This window comes from Arvicola amphibius, chromosome 9, assembly GCF_903992535.2.
Source record: "Arvicola amphibius chromosome 9, mArvAmp1.2, whole genome shotgun sequence".
Taxonomy (NCBI): domain Eukaryota; kingdom Metazoa; phylum Chordata; class Mammalia; order Rodentia; family Cricetidae; genus Arvicola; species Arvicola amphibius.
The window spans coordinates 62887102-62911167 of NC_052055.2; positions in this window are offsets into that span (position 1 = coordinate 62887102).

Here is a 24066-nt window from a genome sequence, read left to right on the forward strand (position 1 = left end):
TAATTGTATCCCCAATACCACCACTTTGACCCCAGTCAATTAAAATTTAGATACTGGATGTCAATAGCTGTAGCATCACATGCATGAAGCAAAACACAAACAAAACTCATTGGGTAGGTGTTATCTGCTTATTGGTGAAATGGTAGTTTGTCCTCTGTGATCTTACTAAAAAGTGTGAACATGAATCTGATTTATCTTGGATTCAGGCATCAGTTTGCCAAAACATAGAGAAGAGGGAACCATGTGACACTGAGTCATGAATACAGAAGCAACAAAATATAGACTGTCAAGCATAGTACAGGACAAAGATCCTTCTACAGTCCAAGCACATATGTTTAATAGATGCATTGACTCACTTTCAAGCATAAATAATCAATAGGTAAAAGAGGCTATTTTTTTTCTTTTTCAAAAAAATAATTTATTTTTATTTTATGTAGATTGGTGTTTTGCCTACATATATATCTGTGTGAGGGTGTCAGATCTCCTGGAACTGGAGTTATAGACAGTTGTGAGCTGCCATGTGGTGCTGGTAATTGAACCTGGGTCCTCTATAAGAGCACCGAATGCTCTTAACCTCTGTGCCATCTCTCCAGCCCCCAAGGTCCTTTTCTTTTTTCTTTTCTTTTCTTTTCTTTTCTTTTCTTTTCTTTTCTTTTCTTTTCTTTTCTTTTCTTTTCTTTTCTTTGTTTCTTTCCTTTCCTTTCCTTCCCTTTCCTTTCCTTTTCTTCTTTTTTATTTATTTATTTTTATTTATTTTTTCCTCTTTTTTTTTAAGACAAGGTTTCTCTGTAGCTTTGTAGCCTGTCCTTGAACCCCCTCTGTAGACCAGTCTTGTCTTGAACTCACAGAGATCCACCTGTCTCTGCCTCCCAAGTGCTGGGATTAAAGGTGTGTACAACCACTACCTTTGGCTAAGACAGGGTTCTTTTTTTTAAGTAGCACTTGACCTACATCATTTTGTGGGAAGCTGGGTGTTGCCTGCATGTTTGTCTGTAGACCACATAAGAGCAAATGAGACCTATATAAGAGTGTCCCCAAACAATAACTTTAGAGTTTTAAGGCCTTACAATTTTTAAATATTTAATACATGAATACCTATACACATATTTATAATATTACAGGGATTTGAAATAAATATAATGTATTTTTAAAGCCTTCAATAATAGAATTTACAATGGAAACAATTTAAAAAATTTAGTGATAGAAAACACTAGTAGAATCGATAATAATATTGTAAATAATTTCTAAATAAAAATATTAATAAGATAAACCTCAGTTTCTCAGAAAATTGTGAATCAATCTACCTCAAGACTTAGTTATATCATTCTTGGGCATATACCCAAAGAATGCTCAATCATACCACAAGCACATTTATTCAAATATATTCATAGCAGCATTAGTCATAATAGTCAGAGCATGGAAACAACCTAGATGTCCCTCAACTGAAGAATGGGTAAGGAAAATGTGGTAACTTTACTCAGTGGTAAATAAACAATGACACCATGAAATGATGCATTGACAGGAAGAAAAATGAATGGAAGGGAATTTTTAGATGAAAAGAGATGAAAAATAATTACAAACTGTGGTGTCCTGGGAGTCACTTGGGGGGCAACACCACAAACAAACAAAGAACAGATTAGGTAAAGGGTAGTGATTGTTGTTGTTGGGATGAAAGGAGTTCTGACTGACACAGAGTCCTTGGAGGAGCTTCAACAGTGACCAGCATAGGTTATGGTGTGTCATGGTGAAAATGTGTCATTTATAAGCACCACCTCTGTCCAAGGAGGCCAGAAGAAGAAGACAAATCCCTTGGAACTACACTTAGGAAGCTGTGAGCCTTTCAGGTTGGGACTGAGAACCAATCGTAGATCCTTTGGAAGAGTGTCAAGTGCTCTTAACTGCTCAGCCAATTCTCCAAGTCTACATATGGATATCTACTTTAAAAATAGCTTTTTAAGTATCATTTATTCTTTCTGACTTTTGGTCTCTATGTATTGTTTTTCAATAAAATATTAAAATAAGCCTAGCCCTTTCCTAGAAAGTTATGCTGTCCAGATGCTAGCCCATGTGCATTCTTGTGCTCTCCATTCTAAGCAGTAATGGATCCCAGAAAGGTCAATGCCATTTTTTCACAGCATGATTTTGCGTGGCTGCTGCTTTTGCCAGAAATAATTCTTCTAGGTACAAAGCTGGTCCTGGGCCCAGGTTGGCTGGCTCCCTTACAGCATATTCTTCCCCTTTATAATTCTAATTCATGCAGATATCCATCTTCCTGACTCTGTTGCCATTTTTTGTTTGATGTGCTTTGAGCTGCTACCTGCTGTTCAAAACTGAAGAGACTTTCTTGCTGCATTTTTTCAGAGATTCCCATCTTCTTTTAGGGCTTTGACATTTTAGACTCTGTTCTTTAGCATTGCTCATTGTCCTCTTGGCAGTCAGAGTTTTAATCTTCTTTGTCTTGACCTTAGGCGATAACATGTCACTGTATTCTGGCCTTTTCTCGGTCTAAGCATGAAACACTTAAAAAGAATGGTGAATCCAAGAGAAGGCGAGTGCCTAGTTCTAATTTATTGCATCAGAAAGGCAGGAAGGGCTAAGCACCAGTTCCACAACAGCAAGCTCACACCTCTTTTGTGTTTCCTGTCCTAAGACTGATAGATAATATTGTATATATGTATTGTGTACAACATTATGTCTTGAAGTTTATAGACATCATGGGATGACTAACTCTCTTTAATAAACATCCACCCCCTTAGACATTTGTGGTGAGATCACCTTACATACACTCCCTGAGGATTTCAAACATAGGAGCTTGTCTATTTTCAAAGAACTCGTGTCCTATATGAGAACAGGGAAGAAGATATCTTAATTAAGGGAGCCATTTTGGGGTTGGAAAAAGGCTTGGCCCTAGAGTGGTTTCCAGGTGTCCACATGGATGTCCCCAGCTAGGACCCTGGGCAGTGGAGGAGGAGAGGGTGCCTGAACTGGCCTTGTCCCATAGTCAGACTGATGACTATCTTGAATATCACCATAGAACCTTTGTCCATTGATGGATGGAGATAGAGACAGAGGCTCACATCGAAGCACTAGACTGAGCTCCCAAGGTCCAGTTAAAGAGCAGAAGGAGGGAGAATATGAGCAAGGAAGTCAGGACCATGAGGGGTTGGTCTACCCACTGAGACAGTGTGCCTGAGCTAATAGGAGCTCACCAAATCCAGCTGGACTGAGACTAAATGAACATGGGATCAAACTGGACCCTCTGAATGTGGCTGACAATTGGGGCAGACTGAGAAGCCAATGATAATGGCACTGGGATTTGTCTCTATTGCATGTACTGGCTTTTTGGGATCCTATTCTATTTGGATGCATACCTTCCTAAGCCAGGATGGAGGGGGATATGCTATAGAGATGAATACTTTTCATTGGTATGCATCTTGGTTTATTAATACAAATTTAATTTAAGGTCAATTTTGTTGTATATAATATATATAACACATATAATATTATATGTAATATAATTATATAATATATGTAATATAATATATAATATTACATATAATATATACACACACACATATATTACTCTTGATTAAGGTATTGTGTTTGAATAGCTCATTTAAAAATATAATTTATAATTAAGAAATAGGTAAATAATTATCTATAATAGTCAAGCTTGTAGTCATGTTAGTTATGTTTTCTAGATATACAGAGTTATATTTCAGATGGAGGTTATTCTTCAAACTGTGAAAGGCTAACAGAGAATTAGATGGCAGGAAATAATCAAATTGAGAACTGAAATCAACAAAATAAAAACAAAGAAAACAATACAAAGAATCAATGAGACTAAGAGTTGGTTCTTCGAGAAAATCAACAAAATAGACAAACTTTTATCCAAACTAACCAAAAGGCAGAGAGAGAACATGCAAATTAACAAGATCAGAAATGAAAAGGGGGATATAACAACAGACACTGAGGAATTTCAGAGAATCATTAGGTCTTACTACAAAAGCCTGTATGCCACAAAATTGGAAAATGTAAAAGAAATGGACATTTTTTTAAGATAAATACCATATACCAAAATTAAATCAAGACCAAGTAAACAATTTAAATATTCCTATAAGTCATGAGGAAATAGAAGCTGTTGTCAAAAACCTCCCAACCAAAAAGCCCAGGACCAAATGGTTTTAGTGCAGAATTCTACCAGAACTTCCAAGAAGAGCTAATACCAATATTCCTTAATTTGTTCCACATAATAGAAACAGAAGTGTCATTGCCAAACTCTTTTTATGAGGCTATAGTTACCCTGATACCAAAACCAGAAAAAGACTCAACCAAGAAAGAGAATTACAGACCAATCTCACTCATGAACATAAATGCAAAATCCTCAATAAAATACTGGCAAACTGAATCCAAGAACACATAAAAAAGAATCATCCATTATGATGAAGTAGGTTTCATCCCAGAGATGCAGGGCTGGTTCAACATACGAAAATCTATCAATGTAATCCATCATATAAATAAACTGAAAGAAAAAACATATGATTATTTCATTAGATGCTGAAAAAGAATTTGACAATATTCAACACCCCTTTATGATAAAGGTCTTGGAGAGATTAGGGATACAAGGTTCATTCCTAAATATAATAAAAGCAATATACAGCAAGCCGACAGCTAACATTAAATTAAACAGAGAGAAACTCAAAGCCATCCCATTAAAATCAGGAACAAGACAAAGCTGTCAACTCTCTCCATACCTCTTCAATATAGTACTTGAAGTTCTAGCAATAGCAATAAGATAGCATAAGGAGATCAAGGGGATTCGAATTGGAAAGGAAACTCAAACTTTTGTTATTTGCAGATGACATAATAGTATACATAGGCGACCCCAAAAACTCTACCAAAGAACTCCTACAGCTGATAAAAACCTTTAGCAATGTGGCAGGATACAAGATCAACTCCAAAAAATCAGTTGCCCTCCTATTCACAAAGGATAAAGAAGCAGAGAGAAAAATCAGAGAAATATCACCTTTCACAATAGCCACAAATAGCATAAAATATCTTGGGGCAACCCTAACCAAGGAAGTGAAAGATCTATTTGACAAGAACTTTAATTCTTTGAAGAAAGAAATTGAAGAGGATATCAGAAAATGGAAGGATCTCCCATGCTCTTGGATTGGTAGGATCAACATAGTAAAAATGGCAGTTCTACCAAAGGCAATCTATAGATTCAATGCAATCCCCATCAAAATCCCAACAAAATTCTTTACAGACCTTGAGAGAACAATAATAAACTTTATATAGAAAAACAAAAAACCCAGAATAGCCAAAACAATTCTATACAATTAAAGGAACTTCCAAGGGCATTACCATCCCTGACATCAAACTCTATTACAGAGCCACAGTAATGAAAACAGCTTGGTTTGGCATAAAAACAGAGAGTTTGACCAATGGAATCAAATCAAAGACCTGGATATTAATCCACAAACCTATGAACACCTGATTTTTGACAAAGGAGCTAAAATTACAATGGAAGAAATAAAGCATTTTAACAAATGGTGCTGGAATAACTTGATGTCAACCTGTAGAAGAATGAACGTAGATCCTTATCTATCACCATGCACAAAACTCAAGTCCAAATGGATTAAAGACCTCAATATTAATCTGACCACACTGAACCTGATAGAAGAGAAAGTGGGAAGTAGTCTGCAACACATGGGCACAAGAGACCACTTCCTACCTATAACCCTAGTAGCATAGTCAATAAGAGCAAGAATGAATAAATGGGACCTCTTGAAACTGAGAAGCTTCTGTAAAGCAAAGGACACAGTCATTAAGACAAAAAGGCAACCTACTGAATGGGAGAAGATCTTCACCAACCCCACATCAGACAAAGGTCTGATCTCCAAAATATTTAAAGAACCCAAGAAGCTAGACATTAAAATTCTAAATAACCCTATTTAAAAATGCGGTACTGAACTGAACAGAGAATTCTCAACAGAAAAATTTCAAATGGCCAAAAGATACTTAAGGACATGTTCAACTTCCTTAGCGATCAGGGAAATGCAAATCAAAACAACTTAGAGATACCATCTTACATCTGTCAGAATGGCTAAAATCAAAAACACCAATGATAATCTATGCTGGAGAGGATGTGGAGTAAGGGGAACACTCATCTATTCCTGGTGGGAATACAAACTTGTGCAACCACTTTGGAAATCAGTGTGGCAGTTTCTCAGAAAATTGGGAGTCAGCCTACCTCAGGATCCAGCAATTCCACTCTTCAGAATATACCCAAGAGATGCCCAATCATACTACAAAAGTATTTGTTCAACTATGTTCATAGCAGCAGCATTTGTAATTGCCAGATCCTGGAAACAACCTAGATGCCCCTTAATGGGAGAATGGATAAAGAAAGTGTGGAATATATACGCATCAGAGTACTACTCAGTGGTAAAAAACAATGACATCTTGAATTTTGCATGCAAATGGGTGGAAATAGAAAACATTATCTGGAGTGAGATAACCCAGACCCAAAAATATGAATATGGTATGTACTCACTTATTAGTGGATTCTAGCCATAAACAAAGGGCATTGAGCCTATAGTTCGTGATCCTAGAGAATCTAAGTAGTAAGGTGAAACCAAAGAAAAAAATATAGATCCTCCTGGAAATTGGAAACAGACAAGATTGCCAGGCAAAAGTTGGGAGTATGGGGGTTGAGATGGGGTGGGGGGAATGGGAGAGGGAAAGAGAGAAGTGAGAAGAGGAGTGTTGGGGAGAGCTTGGGGGAGTAGGATCATTTAGATGGAGGAAGGATGGATATGGGAGCAGGGAAGATGTCTTAATTAAGGGAATCATTGTGGGGTTGGCAAGAGGCTTGACTCTAGAGGGGTTTCCAGGTGTCCATGGGGATGACCCCAGCTAGGACCCTGGGCAGTGGAGGAGGAGAGGGTGCCTGAACTGGCCTTGTCCTATAGTCAGACTGATGAGTATCTTGAACCATAGAACCTTCGTCTGGCGACAGATGGAGATAGAGACAGAGAGCCACATGGGAGCACTGGACTGAGCTTCCAAGGTCCAGTTGAAGAGCAGAAGGAGGGAGAATATGAGCATGGAAATCAGGACCATGAGGGGTTGGTCCATCCACTGAGACAGTGTGGCTGAGCTAATGGGAGCTCACCAAATCCAGCTGGACTAGGAGTGAATGAGCATGTGATCAAACTGTACCTTATGAATGTGGCTGATTATTGAGGCAGACTGAGAAGCCAATGATAATGGCACTGGGATTTGTCTCTATTGCATGTACTGGCTTTTTGGGATCCTGTTCTATTTGGATGCATACCTTTATAAGCCTGGATGGATGGGGAGGGCCTTGGACTTCTCACAGAGCAGGGTATCCTGCCCTCTCTTATGACTGGAGACGTGGGGAAGGGTTAGTGGGGGAGCCAAGGAAGTGAGAGGAGGGGAGGAAGTGGAAATTTTGAATGTTATTATTTATAAAGTAATAAAAAATTATTAGAAAAAAAGATCGTAAAATCCAGAGGAGGAGTAGAGTCTAATAATTCTTTGAATCCTGGCTACCCTAGTCTGTCATGGTAAATTCTGGGCCAACTAGTACTACTACAGTGAGAACCAGTCAAGAAACAAAACAAAATCAAAACCATAAAATGTATGTGGTCACGTTCAATAAGTCTTAGGCTCTGTTTCTGAAAGCCAGGTGGCTCTCAGTTTACACTCATAGAAAGGACATGGTTTTAAGCATACAGATTGACTGCCTGGCTGGTCTTGACTCTGGCTTCTCTCCTCAGATCTCTCCTTAGAGGAGACAGGGAGCTGACCAGGCTGTAAGTATCTAACTTTGGATGCACTTTGAAAGAGAACTGCAGATGTCAGAAAGACTGGTCCCGGACATTTGCCAATTTTCAGTACTTTTATATATGGAAGCTTTCTATCACACAAAGGAAATGAAACATAGAGACAAGTTATTGTTGGGAAACATTTAATGTGGAAAATGCAGGCCTTTTTCAATTGTGGCACTGGCATTAAACATTTCATAAGGACTTGGCCATGACATTTCCAAATGTGTTCTGGCTGTGCTGCTGATCCTCCTGTCTGCTTTACCACTAAACTTGAAATATACTGTCTAGACAAAACCTGACCTGGTGACTTCTGATTGGTCACTGTGTGCATGATCTATGAAAAAATGTCTTGCTTTGTGCAAGAAACTGGAGGTTCCTGTTCTGTTCTCTTTGCTCTTCAGCTTTAAGCATGAAGTTCTTGGTACTCCTTGTGTTGACCTTGGAAAAGAGTAAAGATTTTTGCCTGAGCCTAAGTTTTGAATATTGCATGTAAAGATTGGATTTGGCTTATGGATTATTAGAATTCTGACCCTTCTTGTCCTTGCATACACTCTTGGAACATCTATTTATTTGCTTGGGTTTTTAAATTCCATATAGTATTCTTTTCTGTTCTACACATTATTTGCAAATATGTTGCTAATCTCAGTTAACTCTTTTGGAAAGTAATCAAAGATTCATTCCAGGAAACAAACAAAAATGAATGTGTTCTAGGTTTTCACATTCCCTGCATCTCCTTGCCCTCTCTGTGTCTCTTAGGACTAAGGCTTTTCATTGTGAAAATCTGCACCGTTGGTCCTTCAGTGTCTTATCATTTCTTTTTCTTTATAAGAACACGACAGTTTCTTCATATAAGATAATATGGTGCTGGTGATTCTGACTACCCTTCTTCTTTTTCCTGTCATGTCCATTTTTCCTTCCCAGCCTCATGTTCCTTAACTTGCATGTGAATACGTATCCAGCATCAGAGAAAACCAAGATTCCTGGTTGTAAAGTTCATTTGAGTCTAGAAAATATGGTTTATTTTGTATGTATTTTTTAAGACAATCAAGCATCTAACTTTGTAAACAATGTTATAAACTCATGTATAGCTTTCACAAGTTGAGAAAATGAATACATGAGTATTCATATGCAGCAAAGAGCCATTGTTGCTGTGGGTAAGGGGGACAGAACTACAGTTTCAGAAGCTGAAAGGAATGTGTCTGTAGCACATCTGTCCAAGCCCTCCTAGCTTTTAGAGCATCCACTGAGAAGTCAGGTGCTATTCTAATAGGTCTGCCTTTATAATTACTTGCTTTCCCCCTTATGGCTTTTAGTATTCTTTCTTTGTTCTGTATGTTTAGTGTTTTGATGTGGTTTGATTTGTTATGTGGTAAAGGGACTTTCTTTTCTGGTCCAATCTATTTGGTGTCTTGTATGCTTCTTGTACTTTTATAGGCATTTCCTTATGTAGGTTAGAAAGGTTTTTTTTTCCCTATGATTTTGTTGAAAGTATTTTCTGAACCTTTGAGCTGGAATCTCCTTCTTCCTCTATTGCTATTACTCTTAGGTTTGGTCTTTTCATGGTGTCCCAGAGTTCCTGGATGTTTTGTGTCAGGAGTATTTTAGATTCAATATTTTCTTTTACTGATGTAAAATAATCTATTATCTCTATAGCATCTTCAGTGCCTGAGGTTCTCTCTTACAACTCTTGTATTTTGCTGGTGAAGGTTGTATCTGTCATTCCTGTTCATAGTCCTACATTTCCAGAATTCCCTCAGTCTATGTTTTCTTTATTGCTTCTATATCCATTTCAGGTCTTGAACAGTTTTATTTATTTCTTTCAACTGTTTGTGTTTTCCTTGATTTCTTTAAGAAATTTATTTATTTCTTTTTTAAGGACTTCTATCAACTGCATATAGTTGATTTTAAGGTTTTTTTTCTTGTTATTCAGCTATGTTAGAATATTCAGGGCCTGCTGTAGTAGGAAAGCTGAACTTGAATGGAGACGTATTGCCCTGGCTGTTATTGGGTTCTTTTGCTAGCACCTGGCTTCTGGTGCTATTTTCTGGGCTTTGTTGGATAGGTGTTTTGTTCCTTGGCTTCTGTTTCCCCTATGAATTTTCAGAGAGTGTGATGGCTGTGTGCTGTCTGTCTTACTGTCTTACTGGCTTGTTCCCCTGGTGTGTTCACAAGTAATGCTTTCTGGTGTTGGAGGTTGGGATACAGGGACAAGAGGAGGGAGGGAGGTTAGGAGACAATGGTCTGTGTGAGCCCCAGGAGATGTGTGTGGGGCAGGGTGAATAGGAGGGATGGGAGGAAGATTGCAGCTGTTCTTTAGTTACAATGCCAGGAATGAGACAGAGGGGTTGAATCTAGGGGAACAGACTGTTTTATTATTTTATTTTTTAATTTATTTTCTCTTTCTGTTTTTTTATTGTAATGTTCATTGTTTTTCTTATTTTTTTGAAAGACAGAGAGAAATAACATGAAGTTTGTTAGGTAGAGAGGTGGATAGGATCTGGGTAAAATCAGGAGAAGGGAAAGAATATATAATCAAAACATTGTATAAAATTTATTTTAATAAAAATTAAAAATAAATATAAGCTATCTGCCAAAAATTTATCCCCAGAGTTCGGATGCTATAAAATCTTAACTCTAAAGCTTGAAGATGCTTGATCCATTTTCAATTTGTGCAGCTATGCTTCAGTTTACTCGTCAACCTGCATTAGCATTATTTTTTTCTTTAATTTTTTATATAATGTATTTTGATTGTATTCTTTTCTCCCCCAAGTCCTCTCAGATTAATCATACCTCTCTACCTATCTTGCTTCTTGTTTTTTCTTTCTCTCAAAAAGAACAGAATAAAACAAAAACGAAACCTCCAAAACTAAAATTAAAAACAAACAACAGTTAATAAGATAAAAAAATACCAAACCAAAATAAAAAAGCATACACACACAAAAATCTGGTGTCTATTTTGTATTGAGTAACTACTCCTGGTCATTGGACCTGCCCTGGAGTGTGGTTGATATACCCAATGATACCCCATTAGAAAAAACTGATTTTCTCTTTCCCAGCAAATATAAATAGCTTTCTGGTTAGGGTGGGACTTTGTGTTCCTTCCCTTTCTCCATGCTGGAATTCTGTCTAGTTGGAAATTATGTAGGTCTTGTGCATAACATCCATGAATTCATAAGTGAACCAACCCTGTTGTACCTGGAAGACACTGTTTCTTTGGAGTCATTCACCATCCCTGGCTCTTATAACTTTACTGTTTCCTCTTCAGTGTAGCTCCCTGGGCTTGGCAGAATGGATTTGATAAAGAAATTGTATCTAGGGCTGAGTGCTCCAAAATCTCTCATTCTCTGCACATTGTTCAGCTGTGAATCTCTTTTAATTACCATCTACTGCAAGAAAAAGCTTCTCTGATGAGGATTAAGTGCTGCTCTAATCTATGGGTATAGATATGTTATTAGTAGTCATTTTATTGCTACATCCCTTTGGCAGATTAATGATAGTAGGTTTTCTCAAAGATCCATGACCTTGCTAGTCTCAGTTCTTTGCCTCTTTAGTAGTTTCAGATATGGGTCTCATCTCATGGAGTGAGCCTTAAATCCAATTGAGAAAATTGGTTACTCCCATAAAATCAGTGCCACTATTATGCCAATATATATTTTTTAAAGATGTATTTATTATGTATACAGTATTCTGTCTGCACTACAGGCCAGGAGAGGTCATCAGATCTCATTACAGATGGTTGTGAGTCATCATGTGGTTGCTGGGAACTGAACTCAGGACCTTTGGAAGAACAGGCAGTGCTCTTAACCACTGAGCCATCTCTCCAGCCCCCTATGCCAATATATTTTATAGAAAGGTCACAGGGTTTGTAACTAGGCAATACTGATGATTACCTTTTTCTTCTGGCAGCATCACAATACCTTTCAGCATCATGAATGCTAGTCAGTAGGGGTGAAACATCTAGCTGACCTTATCAAAGAAGCGGCTGGGTTCTCCTCTCCCTCAGGATCTTACATTCTCAGTAGAGACCATGGAGACTGTATAGAACAGTCTCTGATGAGGATGCAAGAACTGTGAAAAACACATGAGAATAGTCAGGGAGAGCCTACAATCTTCTATAGGTCTCCATGGAGAATTGTCTCCCAGGGTACCCCAAAACAGAGTTATATTTTTCAATCACCTCAAAATAAGAACATAAAATTTAATAAAATAGCCCATGCTTCTTCTGTCCAGTTGCTTCTTCTCTCACTTCTTAGAGGGATAACACTGAACCTAGAACTTAAAAAACAGACAATGAATAACAACACTTCACACAGAGATTTCTTTCCTTCCTGATCCTTGATTGCTTTGATGTGGGTCACAGCCTGCATATCCAAGACATTGATAGTGGCAGTTGTTACAGATGCCACCTCTTATAGATCACTTGTTTTCTGCCAAGTACTGTTAGGAATAGGGTGGTGGGCTATTTTCCCAAGCTGACTAATCAGTCACCTTGGTCTAATGTGTCAGGGGTGACTACAAGGCAAAGATGCTGAACTTTACACTCACATGTCAGAAAACACTTCATAAGACATTTCTCAGGCTTCCAATACTGGAGTAGGGCATGTCATGAGTTGATATTTAGAATCAGTAAAAGAGCCGATTGTGGGGAATATAAAGGGAGAGATCCAAGTTGAAATTAAGAATTGACTGTAGTAAATCTAGGCTTTTGAGCCTACAAGGCTAAAAATGTTGTAAAAATCATTATCAAAGAGAAATCTCCATAGATAATTTTGTAGTAGTAGATGCTCTTTTTGGGTAAATATTTTGTCTTCAGGAGTGTCTAGCATGATGATGGATACTTGGGTAAGAAGGTCCTTGTTTGTGACAAAATTTCTTTTTGCACTTTGATACTGTATATCATGGACTATTGTGTTTATTTTGAGCTATGTTCCTTTTTACTAGAGTACTAGAGAAATAGACATATTGAATTCTGGGAAACTGGGGACAAATGCGTTTCAAGGAGCTTCTTGAAGGAAAAATGTATGTTAAAGAATTAAAAGGAAAGAAGTCAGAAATGAGGGCCTAAAACTAGAGATTATTATTATGAATCAAGAAGAGAGAAAGCCAAGACAAATCAGTTTAGTAGAGTTGATTTTGAAACTTGTATAAATGAACAGTAACACAGATGTGAGGTGGAGTAAGCTATTATGAAACAGAGAAGATTTCCTAGTGGGAGGCAGTTTTAATATGTATTTCTAAACAAAAGGAGTAGCTGTGTGTATGTGTGAAGGTGTGTGTATGCATGAGTGGTGTGTGTGTGTGTGTGTGTGTGTGTGTGAACATGCTTGGCTCTAACTACTTTTGACAGCTGGAGACCGTTCTAAGATACTGATGAAGCTTGTTGGGCACTTTGCCATCTTCTGGTCTTCCTGACCCATCCTTTAATTTCTGGAGGCATCTGGGAGTCAAGCCAGATACAAGTACTGCTAATTTCCTCCTGGGAATGACTTGGATAAATAGAATTTATGTGCTCTTGTTAGTTCATATGTAAGTAAGGGGTTGGGGAAAATAGAACTGCCCAGTGGGGTGTGAAGGACATAGGGCTCTGTTCCCTGATAAAATCCTGGGAACCTCAGGAGGCCCTTGTGTTCTGAAATGTTCGAGTGGGTACAACCCCCCCACTGGCCTGGTTACATCTGGTTCTCTCTGGGTGGACTTCTGTCTCTTTTCTCCCTTCCTTGTTCTGTGATGGTAATTAGGGATGGGCTACCTGGGTTTGCACAGGGATGTGGCTTTATTAGTGATTTAGAGATTGGGAAGAAAAGGGACAATGGTGGATGCCGTTCTTGTTCTTTGTAAAGACTGCTAGGAAGAAGGAAGCAAGCAGGCCTGTCTGTGTGGAGTGGGCTAGGGTGAACTTTTTCCTTTGCCTTTCCTTTGTTAGGAAGCATGTGACTGCTGAATGGACATTGCTGTGACTCTATGTTTGTAAGGAGTCTCTTTGTTCTGTCTTCTTTAACATTTTCCTTTAATTCCTGAAACCCCCCCCCAAAAAAAAAACAAAAAACACAAACACAGAGACAAACCCAGATTATCCTTGGTTCCCTAGGAACCTCTTGAACCCTTATTCTCTCCAGCTACCCTGTCAGCTTCAAATCCTCCCGGGTTCAAGCCTCAGTCCTCTTTCTCTCAAGCTCCTAACTGTGGCCTACAGTTAGGAGATGTGATGGAACAGCTTCTTTGTAATGAGGACACAGCTCTCCAAACAATTCGACATCGACTGTTAACTCTCTCATAGCCTATTTCCATTGTCTGTGACTGACAAGAGGTCTTTTCCATCCAGTTCTCTTGGTTCCTTCTTTCAACAGACCTTTGTAAAGACACACAAAGATGAAACAAATGAAACACATTTGCTTCTGGATGAAAACTGGCATTCTTCTAGAGAGGTCTCTACTCAATTATTTTAACATGAGATTTTCTTAATTTATGTGCTCTATAATTGGATGGTACTAAAGGTAGTGTGTGTGTACATGTGTTGTGTGAGGACTGGGAGAATGGGGAGGGTCCCATGGAAGGCAGAAGTGGTTCCCTGGGCAGTGGGCGATAATGCACCTGCATGGTAAGGTTCTGCTGGAGAACCAAGGCTCTAGCCTGTTCCTTCTCTCAAGCTTTTGCTGCACTTCTAGCCTTCTGGCTCATTGTCTTTCAGGAATCTGTTTGATCCTGTGGGAAATCCTAGCTACTCCAACTCTAATTCTGCTCTATGTAGTTCTTTAAAAACTTATTTTTTGAGATAACAATATAATTACATCCACTCTTCATTCTTTTTCTGACCTTTAAACTGCTGTTCTTTCCACGTGGTGTGTACCGCGGAGTCAGAGAAAGGAGGCCCAGGACGCGACCATGTGCGTGGGAGGGTTGTTTATTAAGGGAAGGGAGTGTTCCACAGTGTGGGAGGGGCGGGTGGAGGGAGGAAGGAAAAAAGGGAAAAGGATGGATTTAATACTGGTATATATAGGAGTCCGCGTAGGCATGGTTGTCTGTTGCGGTGTTCCTGGGAAATGTAGTCTTCCGGTCCAGCGGGGTGAAACTGATCCTTCTGGGAGGTGTGGTCCTCATCCCATAAGAATCACATCTCCACCCTTTTTGGTTTATTAAAAAAATTTTGGGGGGAGTCTTAGTGGGTAGGGAATGGGGGCATAGCCCGGTCTCATAGCTGCTTCCTGCTGACTTTGTGGGCATCCAGGGATTTTTTTGGGGGGGGTGTTCGATGTCCTGGTGTCCTGGTCCCATTTGCTGGCATCCTGGGATGGTTCTGGTGTGTCCTGGTAATGATGTCCTGTTTACTGACGTCCTGGGATGTCCTGGTGGTCCGTGTCCTGGGGATGGCTGATTGAAACCGCATCTGCTGGTGTCTTGAGGAACTGGGTTGTCATTAGGTGCTGGAAAACAAGAATCGCATTAGGAAAGGAAAGATTAAGGGGGGAGAATATGAGGTGGAGGCTTAAGGATTCAAGGTAGTAGGGGGCTTTAGGGTTTTTTTGAGGCCAAGAGTGATAAAAAATTAAATGATACTTATTCTGTTTGAAAACTTATTTTGTTCGTGTCCAGTCCGTTCAGGTGTGTCAAGCTGGCTTCCTAGAACTTAAAGAAAATGCCTTAAAAGAAAAATAAGTTTTTTTTGACTGCATTTATCACCTGAATCCCTTGTATCACCTGAATCCCTTGTCTCCATGAGCTATGATGATTCCTGTAATGACAACTCTAGTTATTTAGAATTTAGGGGTCATACATAGGAAAAGGAAAAGGAATAGGGTGTGTTAGTGTAAGAAAGAGTTAAGTGTAGATGGAACCGTTATTTTCCTTGGACTGAAGTTGGTGTCCTCTGGAACTTGAGAGAGCAAGAGACAGGTCTGAGTTACTGTGAATGAGGAATCTTCTTGAGTTGGAAGAGTAAATGGTTTAAGGTGTGACAGGTGAATCCAGTGAGGAAGTCCTTCGAGCTTGGCAGCTGTGGGAGTTAGAAGAATTACTCTGAGGGGACCCTGCCATTTAGGGGAAAGGGGTGAGGGGCATTGACCTGGGGGAGAAAATAGTACCTGTTCTCCAATCTTAATTGGTGGTGGACATGGATTAGCACATGGTCGAGGTAATGAGTGATCAGTGAAATCCCACAGTAGCAAGCGTAAGTGGGTTAGTAATGGTGTGAGCAGGTGACCAGGTAGAGGGGAGGTTTTAGGTGGAAAGCCAGGGGTTAGAACCGGCCGTCCATACATGAGTTCAAAGGGTGAAATAAACAGTGGGCTCTTTGGTAGGACCCTGAGTCTAAGAAGGGCCAAAGGTAAGAGCTTTACCCAGTTGAGATGAAGTTCTTGTGACAACTTAAGAAGGGTGTCCTTTAGAGAGCGGTTGGCACACTCTACCTTACCTGAAGACTGAGGATGGTACGGGATATGAAAATGCCAAGGAATGTCGAGAGCCTTGGACAGGTTTTGAGAAATCTGGGAGGTGAATTCAGGACCGTTGTCTGATTGGAGAGAGGTTGGAATCCCAAACCGTGGAATGATTTCTCGGAGAATATCGGAGAGTGTCTGGGCTCTCCTGTTAGTAGTGGGGAAGGCTTCAACCCACCCGGACATTGTATCCACCAAAACCAGAAGATATTTAACTCTTTTGACTGTAGGCATATGAGTAAAGTCCAGCTGCCAGTCAGTTCCTGGAAGAGAGCCCCTAGCCTGATGGGTAGGAAAAGGGAAGCTACGGTATTTAGTCTTAGGATCTGACTTTTGACAGATCTGACAGGAGGTAGTCATGGCCTTTAGAAATCTTATATCCTCAGGAGTAGGTTGGAGATGAGCCTTAACAAACTGGAGCAGGGCCTTATTATTAGGGTGAAAGAGCCGGTGTAGGTAGGACAGGATCTGCTGGGTGTCAGGTGTCTGTGGGAGTGTGGGCTGTACTGTAAGGACTCCCTGGGGAGACTGAGGTAGATCTGGGCTCTGGAGTGCTGCTGTCTTAGCTGCCCTGTCAGCCCGATTGTTTCCCTTGGAAACAGTAGAACTGTCGGACTGATGAGACGGGCAGTGAATAATTCCTATAGCTTTAGGGAGATGAGAGGCTTTTAATAGGTCCATGATATGATTTGAATTAGTTATGGATCCACCTTTTGTCATAAGAAGCCTGCGCTCCTTCCAGATAGCTGCGTGGGATAAGAGGATATGAAATGCATATTTAGAGTCTGTGTAAACATTTAAAATTTGTCCTTCTGCTAGCTGAAAGGCACGGGTGAGAGCTATTAGTTCAGCCTGCTGGTTGGTAGTATGAGCAGGGAGTGCCTTTGCCTCAATTATCTCTGTATCTGATACTATAGCATAACCTGATTTACGAGTCCCATCACATAAAAAGGAGCTGCCATCTGTGTACCAGGTGTAAGTGGCTTGGGACAGTTTGCCCTCCTGTATATGTGAGGGGTGAGGTAGTAGATCCTCTAGGATTTCAATGCAGGAGTGGGATGGGGAGTCATCAACCTTAGGTCGAGGTAGAAGGTTTGAAATATTAAGAGGTGGGCAGCATTGAAACATGAGACTGGCATCTTCCACCAGTGCCACCTGTAGGGAAAGAACTCGAGAAGGGGGTAGGGTTTGTAAGCCTTTGTAAGTTAGGAGATTGGACAAGTTATGGTGAGAGAAGACTGTGGTAGACGCTCCAAAGGTCAATTTTTTTTTTGACTCACGAATCAGAAGTTCAGCAGCTGCCAGCACACGTATGCAGGGTGCCCAGCCCCGAGTGGTGAGGTCCATCTTCTTTGACAGGTATGCTACAGGTGCAAAAGAAGGTCCCAGTTGATGTCCTGAGACCTCGAGGGCGTATCCCTCCTTCTCTGCTACATAAAGAGAAAAGGGACGAGTTAAATCCAGAAGATGAAGAGCTGGAGCTTGAATGAGAGCCCGTTGGAGTCTCTGGTTTATGATTGAATGGAGTAAGGGCTCATGCAGGGAGCCCAGAGCTGCTTTGTACAGGGGACGAGCTAAAAGGGAAAAGGAAGGGATCCAGGAATGCAGGAAACTGGCCACTCCCAGGAACGATAAGACCTCCTCTTTGGTCGAAGGAACTGTAAGAGATTGAATTAGTTTTTTTCTGTCTAGGGTAATAGCCTTTTGTGTTGGGGTTATGGTTAAACCCAGATACGTTACCTCAGTAGAGGACAGCTGGGCCTTAGAGGATGAGACTCTATAGCCCCTTTTGGATAGGAAATTTAATAGGGCGGCGGTGTCCGTCTTGCTGATCTCCAAAGACGGGCTGCATAGGAGAATGTCATCTACATATTGAATTATTTTTGATTTATGGAGGGACAGTGAAAGCAGATCAGAGGCCAAAGCCTGGCCAAAGAGGTGTGGGCTGTTCCGGAATCCCTGGGGAAGGACGGTCCAGGTGAGCTGTGTGGAGAAATTAGTGTCTGGGTCAGTCCAGATGAAGGCAAAGATGTTTTGAGATTGAGGGCTAAGGGGAATGGAGAAAAAGGCATCCTTAAGGTCTAGAACTGAAAAGTGTGAGGTTCCTGGAGGAATATTGGATAAAAGTGTAAAGGGATTAGCAACCACTGGGTGAAGAGGAACAACAGCTGAGTTAATAAGCCGGAGATCCTGGACCAAGTGATAAGTCCCGTTAGGTTTTTTAACAGCCAGTATAGGGGTGTTGAAAGGGGAGGAGGTGGTGTGGAGCAGTCTTTGCCTCAAAAGGTCAGAGATAATCAGTTTATGTCCTCTACGGCTCTGGGAAGAGAGGGGGTACTGAGCTTGAGTAATGTATCTGGTGGGGTCCTGTAATTGAATGACCACGGGGAATGATGTTTAGCAATGGCAGAATTTTGAGTGTCCCATACCAGAGGATCCACCAGGGAGGCTGGAAGAGAAAGAGAGGCGTTAGTGTCAGAAGGCTGGGGAGCCAGGAGCAGTAGCAACTGTGTCGTCGACGAGTCTGGAACAAAGCGAGTGGAGGGAGCAAAAGAAATGGAGGCTCCCAGTTTAGCTAAAAGATCTCTTCCCATTAAGGGCACGGGGCAGGTTGGCATGACTAAAAATGAATGAGTGAGAAAAATATCTCTAAACACGCAATTGAGTGGCAGAGTCCACTGGGGCAAATAGGGCTGTCCCCCTACCCTGACAATAGGGGAATTTGAAGGAGAGGTTGGCTCCCAGAATTCCCTCAGAACTGAATACGTAGCTCCAGTATCCAAGAGGAATGAGATGAGCCTTCCCGATACAGTGAGAAGTACCCGTGGCTCCTGGCTGCAGATGACCATGGCAGTCGGGGCGGAGCTCGGGCACCTTCAGTCATCCGAGGCCAAACCCAAGAGGTCCACTTGGGCATTCTCTGTATCTGCATCACTGAGCACACGAGGACAATCTACAGACCAGTGACCTTCCCTGTGACACCTTGGGCAAGGTCCCTTGGGACTGCGTTGGGGATTGGGGCATGCTCGGGCCCAGTGGCCCATCTTACCACATTTGAAGCACGGACCTGGTGGTTCATGCCTTCCGGGAGGCAGGGGTGGTGCCCAGTTGGGGCGGGACAAATAGCCCATCATGTCGGTCGGTTGAGCAGCTGTGGTTACCACGTGGCAGTGACCGTGGGCTTGTCGTTTCTCGAGTGATATACCTTAAAGGCTACCTCTAGAACTTCCGCCTGTGGCGTTAAAGGGCCATTCTCCAAACGCTTGAGTTTGGCTTTGATATCCGGATAGCACTGATTAAAAAAATGAGCCATTAGTATGTTTCTGCCTTCTGTACTCTACGGGTCTAGGTTTGTGAACTGTAACAGGGCCTTTGTGAGACGGTCCAGAAATGAAGAAGGATTCTCCTTCGTATCCTGAATGACCTCCGAGAGTTTAGAATAATTTACCGGTTTGAGGGCAGCCTTACGTAGGCCTGCCAGGAGACACATCACGAATTGGTCTCTGGCCAGGATACCCCCTGGGCTGTTATAATCCCAATGGGGGTCCTGTTCCAGAACCGCCTCTGCTCCAAGGGGATGTGATGCTAGAGTTTGGTGAACCTCGTCTGCGCATTGTCTTGCCTGTTCCCAAACCCGGCTGCGTTCCTTGGGCAGGAGATTATTGGCTAATATGGTGTAGACGTTGTGGAATGTTAGATTATAGGACTGCGTTATATACTGGAACTCCTTAATAAAAGTGGTAGGGTTAGATGTGTAAGATCCAAGTAAGTTGGCCACGTGAGAGAGCTCGGACAATGAAAATGGAACATGGACCTTTACTAAACCATCTACGCCAGCAACCTCCCGCAGTGGCAGGATGGCCACAGGCTTAATTTGATCCGGATCAGGATCTGGCCCCGGGACTGCCTGCGAGCGTGTAAGGGGAGGGGTGAAGGAAGGTGCTAGAGTGCGGGAATGTGGGGAGCGTTGCAAAGCCCTAGAAGACCGAGGAGGCAGAGTTGGGTGGGCAGGCGATGGCGGAAGGCGGCATGCAGGCGACGGGGAGGATGAAGCACCTGAAGTCCCACGTGATCTTGGCCGAGACCAAGACCAGGACCATCTGTGGAAAGGGGGAGGGGAGGGGGAGGAGGAGGAGCTGGTCGAGCCAGATGAGGACCTGCTCAGAGGAGAGGGGCGGGAAGAATGTTTAGGTGGGGTTTTGTTACGTCTGGACCTGGAGGAAGCAAGGTTAGATGAAGATTTTTTAGCCTCAGGCGGTCGTTCCTTGGACCTGAAAGAGACCTTTGGAGGAGGTTTAGGTGGAGTGTCGTCCGCTTGGGCGGAGCGAAGGGAGGCTGTTCTCCTGGGCCTGGGAGGTGAGGGTTCATCAGCAGTATCCATGGCGGGAGGGGCTGGTTTTGAATCAGCAGCAGGTGGCATAGCTAGAAACATGTGGGCAGACGAACGACGAGAAAGGGCAGAAGGATCTGTCTTGAGAGCTAGGTAAAAGAAAGCACAGACGTATATTAGCTCCTTACATTTGCCTGTACGGTAGCAGTGGTTGGCTAACTCCCATAAAATATTAGGGTCGCAGGTGCCGTTAGGTGGCCATTTGCAATTTCCCTCTAAGGAATACGTGGGCCATTTCTTTGAGCATAGACGTAATAACTTTGTTTTGCGAATGCTTGGCATTAGAGCGTGGGGCTTGAGTGTTTCTAAAAGCTGCCCCAGTGGGGATGAGGGGGGAATCGGTTTGGACGGCTTGGTTCCCATAGCTAGACCATGAACACACCCTCAAAAAACCGTGGCACTTCAAACCTTACAAGGACCGTACCTGGCAGGTGGAATGCATGCAGATAGAACGAACATTCAGGCATGTGACCCAGCGTCCCGGTGCCATGCGCGGAATGTTATGCTTGGCTGGCTGAACCCTCAAGTCTACAAGAGGACCGTTCCTCAGACAGGAGGGGTGCATCCAAACTTCCGTCCTGGATGGGGGATCACACCGTAGTGATCACGTGGAGAGTCAGAAGCAGGGAAGGAAGAAAAGAGAAGAAAATAGAAAGCCGAGGACCCTGGGCCCTTGAGCACGGGCGGAGTGAGAGACTTTTTGCCGTCTCAGGCACGGGCAAAGCTGGGAATGGAAGCCGGATTGAACGCTGGCAAAGGGGACAAAAGAAGAGAAGTCCCCCCCGACCCTAGAAACAACCAACAGGCCGCCGAATGCTCAGTGATGACTAGTGGGTGGGCCAGGGTCGTTTGACCAGCTGGAAGGGGATAAACTCACGATTGAAGCCGATGTTGGTCGCAGAGCTGTGTACAGGCAGATGTTGAGATGTTGAGCACGTGGGCTTAGTCCATAGGGTCTCCGGTCCTCAGGTCTTAGATCTCTAGGTCCTCAGCCGGTCTCGGCATGGTCCGGGGGGAACCAGGCTGGCGCCTAGCCCAGAGCCCCAGTCCCGAAATCCGGGGGACACAGTTGTCCAGTTTTGGCACCAATGCTGTTCTTTCCGCATGGTGTGTACCACGGAGTAGGAGAAAGGAGGCCCGGGACGCGAGTGCGTGGGAGGGTTGTTTATTAAGGGAAGGGAGTGTTCCACAGTGCAGGAGGGGCGGGTGGAGGGAGGAAGGAAAAAAGAGAAAAGGATGGATTTAATACTGGTATATATAGGAGTCCGCGTAGGCATGGTTGTCTGTTGCGGTGTTCCTGGGAAATGTAGTCTTCTGGTCTGGCGGGGTGAAACTGATCCTTCTGGGAGGTGTGGTCCTCATCCCATGAGAATCACACAAACCCTTCCATATAAGCCCCTGGCTCTCTTTCAAATTCATACCTCTCTCTCTCTCTCTCTCTCTCTCTCTCTCTCTCTCTATATATATATATATATATATATATATATATATATATATATATATGTCTGACCTGGACAGTCTGTATAATGTTACTTGTATATGTTTTTGGAGTTGACCATTTGATAGTAGACAATCAACTGAGGAAAATGTCACATATACTCTCTTATCTGAGGTTCCTAGCTTCAAATTTTTAGCTGTGAGTCCATAACCTTGAGTAACTGCATGAAGTTTTGGGAGGCTTTAGAGAACATGAAGGGTGAAAGGTCACCTAAAGGGTGGGAGTAGAAACCATATGCAACTACAAGGTAGTAGTTATGTATCCTGGGGTAGGATTTTTTGACAGTGTATCAATTTTGGAGTCACTCACGCTCTATTAAGTAATTCCTCACCCATGCTTCTGTAAATAACCCAATACACATACTGGGTGGAATATGCTTTGGTCTGTTATTGGCATCCTCTCTGGGTTAACTACAGGCTCCTCAGCAAAAGTCACACAGTGGCTCCTCTGAGGCAGCTCCCTCTGGTAGACTGACTTTGTGCATATTCCTGCTGTGTGTTTCCTAATACTCTGCAGCCTCTACCAGTCTCCTGAATAACGCCTAGGGATTAGTGCTTGGGGCCAAATGGTTTGTCTCTTGGGGGGAGGCAGGCACCTAAAAAGATTTGGAGAAAGCTTCTTTAACTGTGTCTGTGTTCCCCATATGACCCACCTTTCCCACTTCCATTCTGATTTTACTAGGCTGTTAAAAAATGAACTGAAGAACAATAGTGATGCCAAGGGAACACTGAGGGACTAGAGAGGTCCTCAGTAGTTAAGACCTTAAACTGCCCTTCCAGTATTGTGCCCAAGTTGAGACCCCCAGAGAGACCACCACCAGAATTCAGTCAAGTCCAGAATGCAAAAGCAAGGTTTATTCAGGTCATTCTCCAGCCAGGGGGGCTTGATCACTACTTGACGCAGCACAGCAGGGAAGAGACCCCCCTCATCATTTGAGGTTGACATTATATAGGCAAAAACCGCAAGCCAGATTTACTCAGGGTCAAGGGTATGGACATTTTAATGGTATCCATGGATTTTCTTCTCCTGTGGAAACAAGAGTGAAACTCCTTCCCCAACATAGTGCATCCCGTGGTTTCCATTGTGAAGTCAACACATTCTGGCTGATTTAATTCAGAAGTTTTTTTTTCTATTATTTAATGTCTGCAGCTATTGTTCCTTTCTCATTAGTGTTAAGAAAATTTAAGGTAATAAAGCATTATGTGGGAAAATATCTTCACTAATCCCACATCAGATAGAGGGCTGATCTCCAAAATATACAAAGAACTCAAGAAATTGGTCATCAGAAGAATAAATAATCCAATAGGATAAATGGGTACAGATCTAAACAGAGAACTCTCAACAGGGGAATCTAAAATCGCTGAAAGACACTTAAGGAAATGTTCAATATCCTTAGCCATCAGAGAAATGCAAATCAAAGCAACTCTGAGATTCCATCCTACACCTGTAAGAATGGCCGAGATAAAGAACACTGGTGACAACTTATGCTGGAGAAGATGTGGGGTAAAGGGAACACTTCTGCATTGCTGGTGGGAGTGCAAGCTGGAACAACCCTTTTGAATATCAGTATGGCTATTTCTCAGAAAATTAGGAAACAACCTTCCTCAAGACCCAAGAATACCACTTTTGGATATATACCCAAAGGAAGTTCAATCGTATCACAAGGACCTGTGCTCAACTATGTTCATAGCAGCATTGTTTGTCATAATGAGAACCTGGAAACAACCTAAATGTCCCTCGACCAAAGAATGGATAAGGAAAATGTGGTAATTTATATAATGGAGTACTACACAGCAGAAAAAATAATGACATCTTGAAGTTTGCGGGCAAATGGATGGATCTAGAAAACATCATAGCGAGTGAGGTAACCCAGATCCAGAAAGACAA